General features: G+C 44.9%; 1 protein-coding gene across 1 annotated transcript in view; it reads right to left on the reverse strand.

Moving 5' to 3' along the window:
* KIF3B (kinesin family member 3B) overlaps positions 1-14,569 on the reverse strand; it is a 41,472-nt gene extending 26,903 nt beyond the window's left edge. Inside the window, exon 1 of the mRNA XM_027069829.2 lies at positions 14,401-14,569. The gene's annotated coding sequence lies outside the window, so the exon portion shown is untranslated. The remainder of the gene's footprint in view (positions 1-14,400) is intronic.
* Between the last annotated feature and the right edge of the window lie 525 nt (positions 14,570-15,094).

The raw sequence follows: 15,094 nt of genomic DNA on the forward strand, positions 1-15,094 counted from the left end.
TGTGTGGTCAGAAAAATAAAATTAGGGGAAAAAGGAGATCAAAAATTTTGTGAAATTAATTAGTAAAGTAATATCCAATTGTTAAAACTCATTATTTTCTTCCTTTCATCTACCCAGTTTTACTGACCACCATGAATATAAGGTAGTAAAAATGTTTTGGGGTGCCTGGCTGGCTCAGTCAGTGGAGCATGTGACTCTTGATCTCAGGGTCGTGGGTCTGAGAGCCAGGCTGGGCGTCAAGATGGAAGGAAGGAAAGAAGAAAGAGAGGCAGGAAGGGAAAGGCAATGTTTTAACTGATGAACAAAGGGCCCTAGGAGTAAAAATACTTATCTCAACTTTATGGTGAAGTGTCTAAAAGAGCTTCCATGAGGTCTACAGTACTAGACTCTTTAACATTCTAATGTCATTGTAGCAAGTCATGTAGTCTCCGCCCTAAAGGCATTTAGACCAAAGGTTAATAAAATACAGTCTGTTGTTATTACAGGTACTGTTTATAACCACATAATTGTGTGAATTGTCTAAAAACTTTCAAGCTGTCCCTTACAGTACGTATAAGAACCACAGCATCTCAAACTGGCACAGATTATTTGCTAACAGTTGAGTAATCAATATCTTGAATCAAACAGTCAATCAATCCATTGAAGTGTAATAGTCAAAACGTAACACTCCCTTCAAACAGCAACTCCATTTCTTGGAATTATTTTAAGGATCTAATTAAGGACATCAATCCCTGAATATATATGCAAGATGCACACACATGTTTATATTTATTACAGCACCACCTATAACCACCTAACTACTCATCGGTAAAGGACTGGTTAAGTTATAACACATCTCTACAATGGGAAATTATGCAGTCATTAAGAATGGCAATAAACCTCTAAGTATTTACTTCTAGGAAGATATTCGTGACATTTGGCTGAGTGAAAAAAAAAGCAGGCTACCAAAGAGAAGAGCTACTGTGACGTGATTTATGTTTACATGTGTACATGCACATGTACAGAAAAAGATGTGAGGGAAACAGGGTAAAGTCATGGTTAAAAACATGAACTTTATTATTTTTTTTAAGTTTATCTATTTTGAGAGAGACAGAGACGGTGCAAGTTGGGGAGGGGCAGAGAAAGAGGAAGAGAGAAAATCCCAAGCAGGCTCTGCGCTAAAAGCATGAGCTTTAGCGTCCAACAGGTCAGGGTTTTAATTTCTGCACTGCCACTTAGCTACAAAATCTTGACAAAGTTACCTAAGTCATAGTTTCTTACATAAAATGCAGTTAATAACACATACCTTAAAGAACTGTTCTAAGGATTAAATAAACCAATAAATTAATGCTCAGTGCTTAGCCTAGTGCAAGATTAGTAAAGTTAATTTACTCTGGGACTGAGCTTGCAAGTGATTTTTTTTTTTTTTTTTTTTTTTTTTTGCTTCCTTTGGCCTTTTTGACAGCTGCATATATTTTGTTTCTTATAATCAAGAAGGGGGATGGCAATGGAGCTATTGTTTCCTTGGGGGGAAAAAGTCTAGCAACTTGATTTCAGATTAAGTGTTTTAGGAAGATAGGCTACTTATCTGGAAAGAAACCTACAAAGGTTACATACAAGAACCCTGAACAAATAAATTCCTGCCCTGAATTCAAACTGGCACCATGCATGCCCTGTCATCTGATAACCCAAACAGGCAGACAAAGAAAGCATTTATTTAGAGGGAAAAAGTGGGAAAGAAATCCTTTCTTTTTTTAATCCAGTTGTGAAACATTCAGAAAATACATTCATAAAAATATAGTCAAATCTAGAAGCTACTTCTTATTAGGATCAGTGTAGGTCTGAGGTTTTGTCATATTCGACACTTGCAATTCACAGTATATCAAGAGCTTAACGTATATTCCTCTTCTAATCCTCAACATCACCTTATGAGGAATAGGTATTAGCCTCATTTTAAAAATAAGGATGGGAGGTTCAGAGAAATTAATTTGCCCAAGGTCTCAGAGCAATTAAGTGGAACAATCAGGATTCAAAACTAGGCTTATCTTATTTAAAGGCCTACCTATAAACTTATTCTTAATACACACATATATATGCATATGTACCTGTGCATATCAATATATGCATAGATTAAAACAATTCAGGCTGTACAGTAATGAGCAAGTAATCTTCCCCTGACCCCTGGAGAAATACTCAATGCATACCTAAGCATTAATGTATTTGTATTGCTCGCCCATCTTTTTTTTTTTTTTTTTTTTTAACTCAAGTGGAAGTATACGACGTACTGTTCTCCATCTTACTTTATAGATCCTGGAAGCAATTTCTGCACTACCACCACCCCCCTCCTTCAAACAGCTGCCTAGACGTCACGGTGTGGTTGATGGGGCGCCTGGCTGGCTCAGTCAGTAGAGCATGTGACTCTTGATCTCAGGGTCATGAGTTCCAGCCCCAAGTTGAGTGTAGACTTGACTTAAAAAAATAAATAAATAAAATAAATTTTTAAGGTGTTTGATTATTCCACTACCGGGACTTCTTCTCATGGTTCCCGGTCTTTTGCTACTGCAAACGATGCCGTAGTGAATATCCTGAACATACACTGTTAGCTACAGGTAGGAGTAATTAGCAGGATCCATTCCTAGAGCTGTAAAAGCTATGCAGGTTCCTTTTTGACAGAGGGTGCCATCTACCCCCTCCCCAGGCTGTCTCACTAATCCCCCCACCGCCAGTGCACCCTGTTGCCCACACCAGCCCAACACACAGAACTTACACTCTGAACCACCACTAGACTATGAAGCCAGAACAGCCTTCCTTCCAGGAACTTCTCATTCCAAGTACTCATCCAGGAAAGAAGTGAAGTTGTTTCTCTGCTAAAAATGTATACACTCTGGGGCGCCTGGGTGGCTCAGTCGGATAAGCGTCCAACTTCGGCTCAGGTCATGATCTCGCAGTCCGTGAGTTCGAGCCCCGCGTCGGGCTCTGTGCTGACAGCTCAGAGCCTGGAGCCTGTTTCAGATTCTGTGTCTCCCTCTCTCTGACCCTCGCCTGTTCATGCTCTGTCTCTCTCTGTCTCAAAAATAAATAAACGTTAAAAAAAATTAAAAAAATAAATAAAAATAAAAATGTATACACTCTTTTGATGTAAGACAGTTAAATCAACCAAATATAACATTTGGTGCTTGATGGGGGCCCTTTTTGGATCTTGAGCCAAATGAACCAACTATTACAAAATGTATGAGACAATCGAGCAAATTTGCACACCAGATATTAGGTGGTTAAAGAATTATCGTTACCTTTTTTTAGGTGTGAAAATGGTGCTCTTTAGAAAAAGTTCTTACTTTAGGCGTACACGTAAAAGCGTTTTCAGATAAAGTTACGTACTGTGTGCCAGAGTGGGGTGGGGTGCACGGGAGGTTGTAGGTAGAACAGAAGTGCCGTGTGCTGATAACTGCTGGAAGCGGGTAATGGGTTCATGGTTCATTATATTAGTCTATTTTTATGTACGCTTGACATTTTCCAAAATGAAAAAAAAAATGCCTTCTGACCAATGGCTTTTTTTCTTTTTCTACTTTTAAGAAATTTTTAATTGTGGTAAAATAACCCTACACTTATATACAAAATGTACCCTCTGAACCACTTTTAAGTGTACAATCCAGTGCCAACTACATCCACATTGTAACAGAGCTCTAGAACTTTTTCATCGTGCCAAACTGAAACTCTATACCTATCAAGCAGAAACTCCCCATTTCCCCCTTTCCCCAGCCCCTGCAAACCACCACTCTGCCTCTGTGTTGTGGCATGTGACAAGATCACCTTCTTTTTTTGAGGCTAAATAATATCCTATTGTGTGTATATGCCACATTTTCTTTATCCTCTGGTCTGTCCAGGGACGTTTGGGCAACTCCCACCTCTTGGCAATTGTGAGTAATGCTGTAGTGAACATGGGTGTGCGCAATGACTTTTCTTTTTTTAACAATTTTATTTTCTGTTTATTTTATTTGAAGTTTATTTGTTGAGAGAGAGAGAGAGAGAGAGAGAGAGAGAGAGAGAGAGGAGAGGAGAGAGGAGAGAGAGAATCCCAAGCAGGCTCCACACTGCCAGCACGGAGTCCCATGTGGGGCTCGAACTCACGAGTTATGAGATCATGACCTGGGCCAAAATCAAGAGTCAGAGGCTTAACTGACTGAGCCACCCAAGCGCCCCTCAGTGACGTTTCATTTTAATCAGACTGCCATTCAGCTGGGTAGAGAGCCAGAGCAAAATCTACATTTAAAAGAGGGAAGTGGCCTGGAGTAATGAAAAGAGACATTCAGGTACACGTGAGATTGAAACCCAGTGCTACCATTCCTAGCTCTGGAACCCGGCACAAGTTCCTTCTGAGACTATTTGCTTGTCTGTGAAATGGGAAGACCACCAATACCCTGCCACATGGAGTTGTCTGAGCATCAGAGGAGACAAGCATTACGGGGCCTGGCCCACAGGAGGTGCTTCTGCCCTGACCCAATCTGGAGGAGAAAAGCCCTGAGCAGGGGAGAGGGCAGTAACATGGCACACCGGGTTAATAAGTGGCAAAATACGCAGAAACCAGGTCTGCCTGGCTCCAAAGTTCATGGCCTTTTTCCTACACCAGCCCTAAATATCAGTCATCTGATTGTCTCTTCACAATTTTTACCATTTCCATGAACCACCTGTACTATTATTTACTCAAGGTTTTTCTTTAAATCTACTTTCTTCTAACACAAAGAAACTTTGTATCACTAGCATGAATAGAAAATCAGTATCACTTACTATACACAGAAGGTAACTATGAAAATAAATATAAGGACACACAACAACGTCACTAAATTCTAGCTAGATACTATGGCTTACCTAAGGGCTGACGGTCTGATCTCTCGTGGTTAGAAAACCAACTTAGCAAGTGTTAAGAAACAGACAGGAAGCACACAAATGTTCTCCTTGACATAGCCAGAAGAAAGTTTAAAAGGGAATAACGCTAACAACCTCATCCTAATCCATGTCATTCAATATAATTTTGGATGCTGTATTGAGTGCGACCTAAAATCTTCTCCTGTTCTACCTGGTTTAACGCTGCAGAATCTAACCCCATCTAGATCCCCCCAAATCAGAATCCCATTGTATTGAGACTTCTGATGATTTGCGTGTATACTCATGTTGGAGAAGCTCGCCCTACATGTGCCACCTCTATAGCAAACAGTTCCCAAAGCTGACGAAGCAGAATCTCCCATAAATCATAGAACTTATTTCAGTAATTGATGAGTTAAATGTTTTTTAAAAATCCCTCTCCAAAAGTCCACAGTTGTCATGGTGCACTGTCCAATTCCACAATGATACGCTTGCTCTCATAGTGAGAGCTCATGCAGTGCACAAACCTGATAATGTATGTACAGTATTTCCAGTCAATGTCACCAGCCAACAGCCTGCTCAGGGAACGGAGGGTTTACATAGGCCCGTGTTCTGGGTCTTATACAGTGGGAATTCTGTATCAAAAAGAAAATGCAGGAGAAGGAGCAAAGAAGGCTGAGAAAAACTATGAAAAGATACTTTATGGGGCACCTGGGTGGCTCAGTTGGTTAAGCGGCCGACTTCAGCTCAGGTCATGATCTCGCGGTCTGTGAGTTCGAGCCCTGCGTCGGGCTCTGTGCTGACAGCTCGGAGCCTGGAGCCTGTTTTGGATTCTGTGTCTCCCTCTCTCTGACCCTCCCCTGTTCATGCTCTCTCTCTGTCTCAAAAATAAATGAATGTTAAAAAAAAAAATTAAAAAAAAGATACTTTATGGTATGGGAATTATATCTCAATAAAGTTGTTTTTTTTTAACACTTCTGGAGGATCCCAATAAAATCTTAAGAAGGAAAACATACGGTTCTCCTTTAGAACTTTGAAAATTCTAACCTTCCCCAAACCATCTATTTATTTATTAGAATTGTTCTCTTATGAGGCTGAGAGAGAGAAGCAAAGATGTTCATTAGAGCCCGCTATGTCATTGTAAAAGTCTGGAAACAAATGCCCAATGCCAGGGAAAGTTTACTAGTTCATAACTACTAAACATGGAAACATGGTTCTGAAATATGAAATGAACATTTCCAGATGCAACATGAAAGGTAACGCTTTGAGTGTACATTTATCTAAGAACATATCTGCAAGTAGACAAGAATGCCGAAATTGAGTTAGAATACCATTTTTTTTTAATTTTTTTTTTAACGTTTATTTATTTTTGAGACAGAGGGAGACAGAGCATGGATGGGGGAGGGTCAGAGAGAGGGAGACACAGAATCTGAAACAGGTTCCAGGCTCTGGGCTGTCAGCACAGAGCCCGACGCAGGGCTCGAACTCACGGACCGTGAGATCATGACCTGAGCCGAAGTCGGACGCTTAACCGACTGAGCCACCCAGGCGCCCCTAGAATACCATTTTCATAGGCAACTCCTCTCCACCAAATTGTAGTAAAATGTCTGCCTTTCCAACTTTATTTAGACATTGCCTTGTTAAAAATGTGATTTAAGGAGGCTGCCTTTGTAATTAAAATTGTTTAATTAAATCATCTAAAGAAATCATCAGAAATGCAGACAAAGGTTTACACAAAGATAATCATCAAGATGTTCTCTGTGGCATTATTTATAACATTTAACATTGAAACTAGCCTAAATGACAATAGGGGAAATAGGTAAGAATTGTACATCCACTAGATAAAATATATTTAGGGATATCTTTGCCTTTGGATAGTAAGATGTTACAGGGGTTAGTTTTGGGCAGTAGGACTTAAAGTGACTCTTTAAAAAAAAACTTTTTTTTTAATGTTTATTTATTCTTTGAGAGAGAGAGAGAGAGAGAACACGAGCAGGGGAGGTGCAGAGGGAGACACAGAATCTGAAGCAGGCTCTAGGCTCTGAGCTGTCAGCACAGAACCTGATGCAGGGCTCGAATTCACAAACCACGAGATCATGACCTGAGCCAAACTCGACGTTTAACCAACTGAGGCACCCAGACACACCTAAAGTGAATCTTTCAAAGCATTTTTTTTTTTTTTTAGATTTTATTTTTAAGCAATCTCCATGCCCAGCATGGGCCTTGAACTCATAACCCCAAGATCAAGAGTCCCATGTTCCACGGACTGAGCCGGCCAGGTGCCCCAAAGTGAATCTTAGGTTGGATCTTTTCAGGACTCTCCTCATTTTTCCTCAACAGAAATTCATTATTTTTATAAACAGGAAAAAAAATGCTATTAAAAAATGCTGCCAACTGAAGAAATAAGGAAGGAAAAACACGATATATTTCTTAGGCTAGAATCTGACTGGTTACTGCAGATCTTGCAAAACCAGTAACTATTTCCACCAAGAACAATCTTCTTGTGGTTATCTTAAGTAACCTGAGCTGATATTTTATCTTACCTGAATGGAATCTTTTGTGATTTACTAGCTAGATTTTTCTTTTTTTTTTTTTTTTTTTTTTTTTTTGCTTAGGTTACTGAAATGTGTTATAAAGTAATGATTACTGCAATCCACTACACTGCTGGAGACCATTCCATGAGCTTCTAGTTTCCATTGACTTTATTCCCACACAACAGCCCCGAAGCAGGCAGTTCCTGGAACCTCTGCTGAAGGTGATGTGAAGGACCCCAGAGTAGGTAAGAGCATGATAATCTGCTCTAATTCCTTGTTCCCTTGGACCCGCTTCCACTTATACACCATGTTCAAATATGACAAAATGCAAGTGCTGCAAATATCCTGCCAAAAACTGTAAAAATAAAACCACACCCACCATAACGATCACTGGTGCTCTCTAATGCAAACTCTGATTTAAATAAATCAGCATACTAAAGATAGATCTGCTTGTGTGTGAAGAGCTCAATGCCTGCAGTGTGACAAAGTGAGGAGACACAATGTGTCACCAGGACTAGTTGAGCCTTAAACAGAAACATCCCCAGCTGCAATGCAGATGTGTGAGGCTGATAAGATGAGCTGATGGCAATCAAGGATCTCTGGCGGCCCAGAAATGTGCTTTAAAAGCCCCACCCTGGAAGGTCTGGGTGAAAGCCCAGCATGAAGTCGCCAAGGAAGAAAATACCACTCAACTCCACACTCATTCTTCCAGGCAGGGCTGGAAGAGCCTTGGAAAGTTGTTCCAGGTCCTTATTTTGTATATATTGAGACTGAGACTCTGAGACTGAGAGAGAGAGAGAGAGAGAGAGAGAGACTGCGACTGAGAGCCGGAGAGGTTGAATTACTTGCCTCAGGTCACACAGCAAGTGGCAGAATTGCTACCAGAATCCTTGCCCCACCCCACCTGATCCCACTGCCTTTTCACACCAGAATTTCCTGTGACCAAGAAACCTAAGATTCTACGGGCATACCTTGACCAAGAAATCTTTCTAAGACTTTAAGCTCTGAGATACGGAGATGTTGAAAGGAAAACAATGAGGCCACAGGGCAGAGAGGGAAAACTGAGGCGTCCTTTGCAGCCAGTCAGCGGTGGTATGGGACTTTGGCTGCCCTCTTCTCGGCACAGATATTATCACCACCATCAAGAAACAGTGTAGGGTCAAAAGACTCAGTACAGGCTCGCAGTTCCTACCCACATCAGCTGTTACGGCCTTGAGTGTTGGACTGTTAAGAAGTGTGAGAGGTGCTTATCTTATAAATTGCATATCTGTTTCTTGACTATGGATGGGTCAAGTGACTGACATCCATCTCATTCAGTTAAAATAGCTCAAGGGTTCTTCCCCTGATTTCCTCAAACATTCTTTCAAGTCACTGTCTCAGCAGCATGTAACATTAGTATCACGTACAGAAGAGAACGGCTCTGGACAAGGCAGCAGGGACGGACTGCCCACCTGGAAAACCCAGCGGCAGAAAGAGCAAAGGATCCGGGGACATTATGGGAATTTTCTGTGCCTCTGCTTTCCTCTTCTGGAAAGTGGGATTCGTAACAGTACCCATGGTCAGGGTTGCTATGAGGACTGCATGAGACAACGTGGGTCAAGTACTTACAACAGTGCTCGGCTCGATGAATGTTAGCTATTCCTGTCACTTTTATTATCGTTATCACAGGCAAGCCCTAGTTTTGCCACTTAGTACCAAATAAGCGCACCTCTCAAGTTTTAACTTGCACAGGAGACACCCAGGGGTCTTGGTAAAATGCAGCCCGGTTTATTAGATCTAGGCCCAGATTCTGCGCTTCTAGCAAGCTCCAGGGGACAAGAGTACTTCTGACATGAAAAACACACTCCCTGAGCTGCAAGAATCTCCCTCACCCAGCACCTAGCAGGTGCCTAACGTTACTGACAAAAACAACGACCTCTTGGCATCTCAATGCCTCGTCTGTAAACTGGGGATTGGTACATATTCCACATGACCTCCATGGACTGGCATTACTAGATAAGAACACACAGGAAAGAACATTTTAAACAGCAAACAAGGCTATACGAGTGGAGGCGGTGGGATTATTAGTCTTCTATTCACCATGTGGAACTTGCAACATCGTAAGCCTACATTTACCAGTGCAAGAATTAGCCTATAGGAAAAAAAGGCTCGAATTCTCTTGCTCAGAAGAGATACTCCATTCAAGGATCCTCCAGGAATTCTGGCAGAACACAACAGCTTTTCACAAGGGATTCCCAAAGCAAAAGCTCTGAAACTTTAGAAATGTCATTTGAGGGCCAAGGAAAAGAACCACTTTGGCAGGGAAACTGTGGCCGTGTGAGGCCCTGACAGTGAGCTTCACTCTCTCCCAGAGCTGGCTAGCCTCCTTCCAGCCTTCATCAGCCAAGATCTCGAGTCAGGACAGCAACACCAACAGCATGAGACAGATGGGCACTGCCCTGGCAAAGCCCACGCCTGCCACTCCACTAGCCGGCAAAGAGCCAGAGTGCAAGAAAAGTAGGGCTTGCGGAAGTCCAAGGTGAGGGCTTCAGGGAGATGCATCTGTCTGCGCTCCTGCACATAATCTGGGATCTCGTCCCCACGAACTGTAAGGTATGATGTTTATACCTCTGCCCCTCCAACAGGTTCGGAGTGAACCACTGCGAATGCTTCCCCACAGGGCACCTTACCAAAAAGCCCTTTCATCATTTTAAAGGCAGATGGCACCACCCAACATCTACCTAATTGCTCAGGCCAAAAACCCAGGAATCATCCTTGATTCCTTCAGCTCTTCTCCCAACCACCATCCTGCTGGTTCTGCCTCCAAAATATATCCCCAGTCCACCCTCTTGGACCCACCTCCACTGCTACCCCTGCAGCAGGCCTTCATCACTTCTCAACCAGTCTCCTAACTACCCTCCTGGCCGCCATGCTTATTCCCCTTAAAATCCATTGGCCACACAGAGGCCAGAACGATTTTTTAAAAAACCCAAAATCGACTACGGTCATTCCCCTTCCTAAAGACTTCACTGGCCTCCCAAGCTTTTAGAATCAAACCACAAGTGCTTACTCTAGCCTACAAGGCCCTGTATGATCTGAGGCCTCACCCCTCCCCATCAGCCCCCCTCTCCTCTCTCTGTCTCCTTCCACCCCAACTCACCTGCTCCAGCCACTGTTGGAGCAGTTTACCCTTGCTGTTCCTTCTGCCACTTTTCCAAATGGTGGCCTTTGTTTATTTTTCCACTGCTGCCACTGGAATGTCTGCTGCATAAAGCAAGGATCTCATCCATCTCGGAACCATCGTATCTCCAGGCTAGAACAGGGCCTGACACATACCAGGTGCTCAGCAAATGTGGAGTGAATCAAACTGAGGCTGCATAGGGCAGCAGCACTGAACCTGGAGCAGGAAGACCCAATTCCCATGTGAAATGGGCCACTTACTGGTAGCAGGGCTTCTCTTCCCTCAGGTGCCTGGACTGCAAAATGGGGAAATTAAATCTGTAACCTACCTTCCTCACAGGGTTATTGTAAGACCAAATGAGTGAAGGCACACTTAAGCACTTCTGTAAACCACACGGAGAGCATTGTATTATTAAGTGGCACAAGAGAAGGATCTTTCTCAGGGCCCCATACACCAGTGGATAAAACAAAGCTGCTAACCCAGACACCCAACAGAAGCCTAGGGACAAAAAAGAGATCTGAACAAGCAGCTTTACTCTGCGGTAGGGCTAAACACAAGTCATGAATTCATTTAAAGAAGTCAAATCATTTCAAAAGCTAGTAACCTACAAACTACGTTCTGAGGTCCTTGAAGTATATGGCATTGGGACTGATTTGGGTTTTTTTTTTTTTTTAATTTTTAAAATGTTTATTTTGAGAGAGACTGTATGGGAGTGCAAGCAGGGGAGGGAGGGAGGGAGGGAGAGAGAGAGAGAGAGAGAGAGAGAATCCCAAGCAGGCTCCATGTTGCCAGCACAGAGCCCAGAGCAGGGCTTGAACTCACAGACTGTGAGATCGTGACCTGAGCCGAAATCAAGAGTTGGATGCTTAACTGACTGAGCCACCTGGACACCCCAGGACTGATTTCCACATCTTCTATTGTGCTTGGCACGGAGGGATTTAGTACACATTTACTCAATTGGGAGTTGACATCCTACCACCGGCTTTCATCTCTCTTTGCAACCCATTCTGGCAGGGGATTGCACGTTCCTGGAGCGACCCTATAATAATACTGACATTAGGGGCGCCTGGGTGGCTCAGTCGGTTAAGCGTCCGACTTCGGCTCAGGTCACGATCTCGCGGTATGTGAGTTCGAGCCCCGCGTCAGGCTCCATGCTGACTGCTCAGAGCCTGGAGCCTGTTTCAGATTCTGTGTCTCCCTCTCTCTCTGACCCTCCCCAGTTCATGCTCTGTCTCTCTCTGTCTCAAAAATAAATAAACGTTAAAAAAAAAAAATTTTTTTTTAAATAATACTGACATTAATATTCTACCGTGACAACTACTGTTTCAAGCTTGCAGTGACCTTCTGAAGTTGACAAGCCTGGTAGTATGCACATACTTCAATTTATTCACTCACCAATCATAAACAGGATATAAAGTATATAAATATAATATGTAGTATAGGTGAAGCCCAAATAATAAGAGCTAACATTTATCAAACAGGCCACGCACTTTAACGTATTAGGCTCCAATGAATCCTCACAACAGCCATCCATAGTAGATACTTTCATTATCCCCATTTTACAGGTGGGGAAACTGCAGCACAGAGATGGAAGTAAATTGCTCAGTGGCACGCAGCTTGGAGGTGGCAGAGCTGAGACTTGAACCCAGACAGCCTGATTCCATGCTTTTAAAACCAGTAGCTTGCAAGGAGAGTTGCACAAGAACACTGAAAGGGCCTTCAGATACTATCTAGCCTGCTTCTTTCATTTTAAAGAGGAGGGAACTGAAGGACAGAGAAGTCGCCTTTTAAACATTCCAGCTCTAGGGGCGCCTGGGCTCAGTCAGTTGAGCGTCTGACTTCAGCTCAGGTCATGATCTCATGGTTCATGGGTTTGAGCTCCGCGTTGGGCTCTGTGCTGACAGCTCGGAGCCTGGAGCCTGCTTCGGATTCTGTGTCTCCCTCTCCCTCTCTCTTTCTCTGCACCTCCCCCACTTGCACTCTGTCTCTCTCTCTCTCTCAAAAATAAATAAACATTAAAAATTTTAAAACAATTCCAGCTTGGGGTGCCTGAGTGGCTCAGTTGGTTAAGCAGCTGACTTCGGCTCAGGTCATGATCTTGTGGTCCGTGAGTTCGAGCCCCGCGTCGGGCTCTGTGCTGACAGCTCAGAGCCTGGAGCCTGTTTCAGATTCTGTGTTTCCCTCTCTCTGAGCCTCCCCTGTTCATGCCCTGTCTTTCTCTGTCTCAAAAATAAATAAAGGAAGGTTAAAAAAAATTTAAAAAAAAATTCCAGCTCTTTTTTGAGGTCCACACTTTGGATGGTATCTATTTATTTATTTGCCGGGGGGGGGGGGGGGCAGACTGAGAGGGAGAGAGAATCCTAAGGAGGCTCCATGCTGTTAGCACAGAGCCTGACGTGGGGCTCGATCTCACAAACGGTGAGATCATGATCTGAGCCACAATCAAGAGTCAGATGCTTCACGGACTAAGTACCCAAGTGTCCCTGGAAGGCATCTATTTAAATGAAGTTTTATATAAGATCTTATCTCCTCGCCACTGGAAGAAAAGCCTCTAACCATAGAAATCAGAAGAAACAAAGGAATACTCTGTGGCTTTGTAACAGTCATGGTTGAGAAAGCAGAGACATCAGGGTACAGGGGAGAAAATACAGGATTCACCTGGAAATGTGTCCAGCTCCACTACTTAATAGGTGTAAGATTCCCAGGCAAGTCATTCCCTTTTCTGAGCCTCAGTCCCATCTGTGAAATGGGGATAACGTCACCACCTACCTGGCAAAGCCTCTGTGAAAATTAAATGAGATAATGTACCTGAAAAGTGCTTCTTAATCATACACTTGCAAATAGCTAGTAAGCTTTAAGCACGTCCCAAAAGACATAAGATACCTTTTTGCTCTGGACGGGCCAACAGGGTCCAAGTATTTGAAAACGACAGCTAACCTCAGCCATCTACAAGGACTTGACCTCTGGGTTTCCACCCCCAGGGCTACCTGTGCAGGTCCACACCACCTTCCCTGCTCTGCACAGCGTGGAGAAGTAAAACTGGGAATGGAGGGTGGGGTGGTGTCAACAGGGAAGGAGTACACATACAGGCTGGCGCTCTACACACCTAAATCCCACCAGTCTCAAAGTCACCTCCTGGAAGCCTTGCCCACACCACCCCACATGCCTCCTAATGGCTTGTGGGACACTTACTATGTGCCAAGCTACCTGACAAATACTCTGTTTCATTGGCCTCCCACAGAGGTTCATTAACCCATTTTACAGAAAATGAAGGCTCAGAGATCAACTTGCCCAAGACGAGGCCAAACAATCACCAAATGGAGATGCAGGGTCTCCAACGCAGACACTCCCGATTTAAAACTGGACTCTTGGTCCCCATGTCAGGGGGCCCTAAGAATTCTCCCTCGCCCCATTTAGGGCTCTTTCAACGTACCCACCTCATCCTCTTAAGCACTCTGAGCAGCAAGTGTTAGGAGACCCCTGAACAAACACTCGGCTGCAGCCTGAGAGGGAAAGGGACTGGCCCAAGGTCATACAGTGAACCGGGGCAGCGGTCGAGGTTCGGTCCCCAGGCTCTCGCTCCCCTGCCTCTCTCCAGTGCTGGGTCCCTGACCGCGGCCCCAGACGCCCCCGGGTGGCCCCCGGCCCCTGGCGGCCAGGTCTGAGGGTCAGGCCGCGCCTCCGCCCGAAGGAGGAGGAGCGAGGCCGCCCGGACGGCCGGAGGATGCCCGGGAGACAGGGCAGAGGATGCTCCCGCTCGCCAAGCAGCAGAGCCAGGCGGCGGCGCCGGCGCGGGCCTCCGGGCGGATCGCGGGCGACGGGCGCGACGGACCTGCCCCGGTGGCGCCCGGGCCCCTCCCGACTCACCTGAGGCGCGAGCCGACAGCGGGCGGCGGCGGCGGCGGCGGCGGCGGCGGCGGCGGCGGGGGCGGCGGCAAGCCCCGGGCTCAGCCATTCCCCGCTGCCCCGGATGGGGAGAGATGGTCGCCGCTCACTTCCTTAGCAACCCGGCTCGGCGACCCACTTCCTTGGCAACGGGTGTCAATTTCAATAACTTTATTGGGACCCGAGCGGCGGACAGGGAAGCCGGCGGGGCGGGGCACAGTACGGGCGCTTAGCAGGTACCTCACGTGCCTCTGTCCTTTGATCCACGGAAGAGGTGTGGGACGTGGCCTGACCCCACCTGCCGGTCTCTCGTGCCTCAATTTCCCCAAATGTAAGATGGAACTCACTGCCTCGGGCTCACCATGCGATTTCAGCCGCCGCTTGACCTTTCCTAAAGCGCTTTCACATCCATTATCTGGTTTGGGTCCCAAACCGCTACTGAGACTGCTCCCACTTAGGGTCACGCACTCAAGCCAAAAAAAAAAAAAAAAAACAAAACCCAAAAACCTTAGGAATCATTCCTTTCTCTTCCCTCGCCTTCACGCCCTCACATGCACTCAGTCACCGTATCTCTTAGTCTACCTCTCAAATATTTCTCCTGTCTCTCCACCTTTTTCCATCTTCAGTACCGCCGCACCATGCCAGGCGGGTCTCCCCTCCCCTCTAGATTGCCTGA

Source organism: Acinonyx jubatus, chromosome A3 (assembly GCF_027475565.1).
Source record: "Acinonyx jubatus isolate Ajub_Pintada_27869175 chromosome A3, VMU_Ajub_asm_v1.0, whole genome shotgun sequence".
Taxonomy (NCBI): Eukaryota; Metazoa; Chordata; class Mammalia; order Carnivora; family Felidae; genus Acinonyx; species Acinonyx jubatus.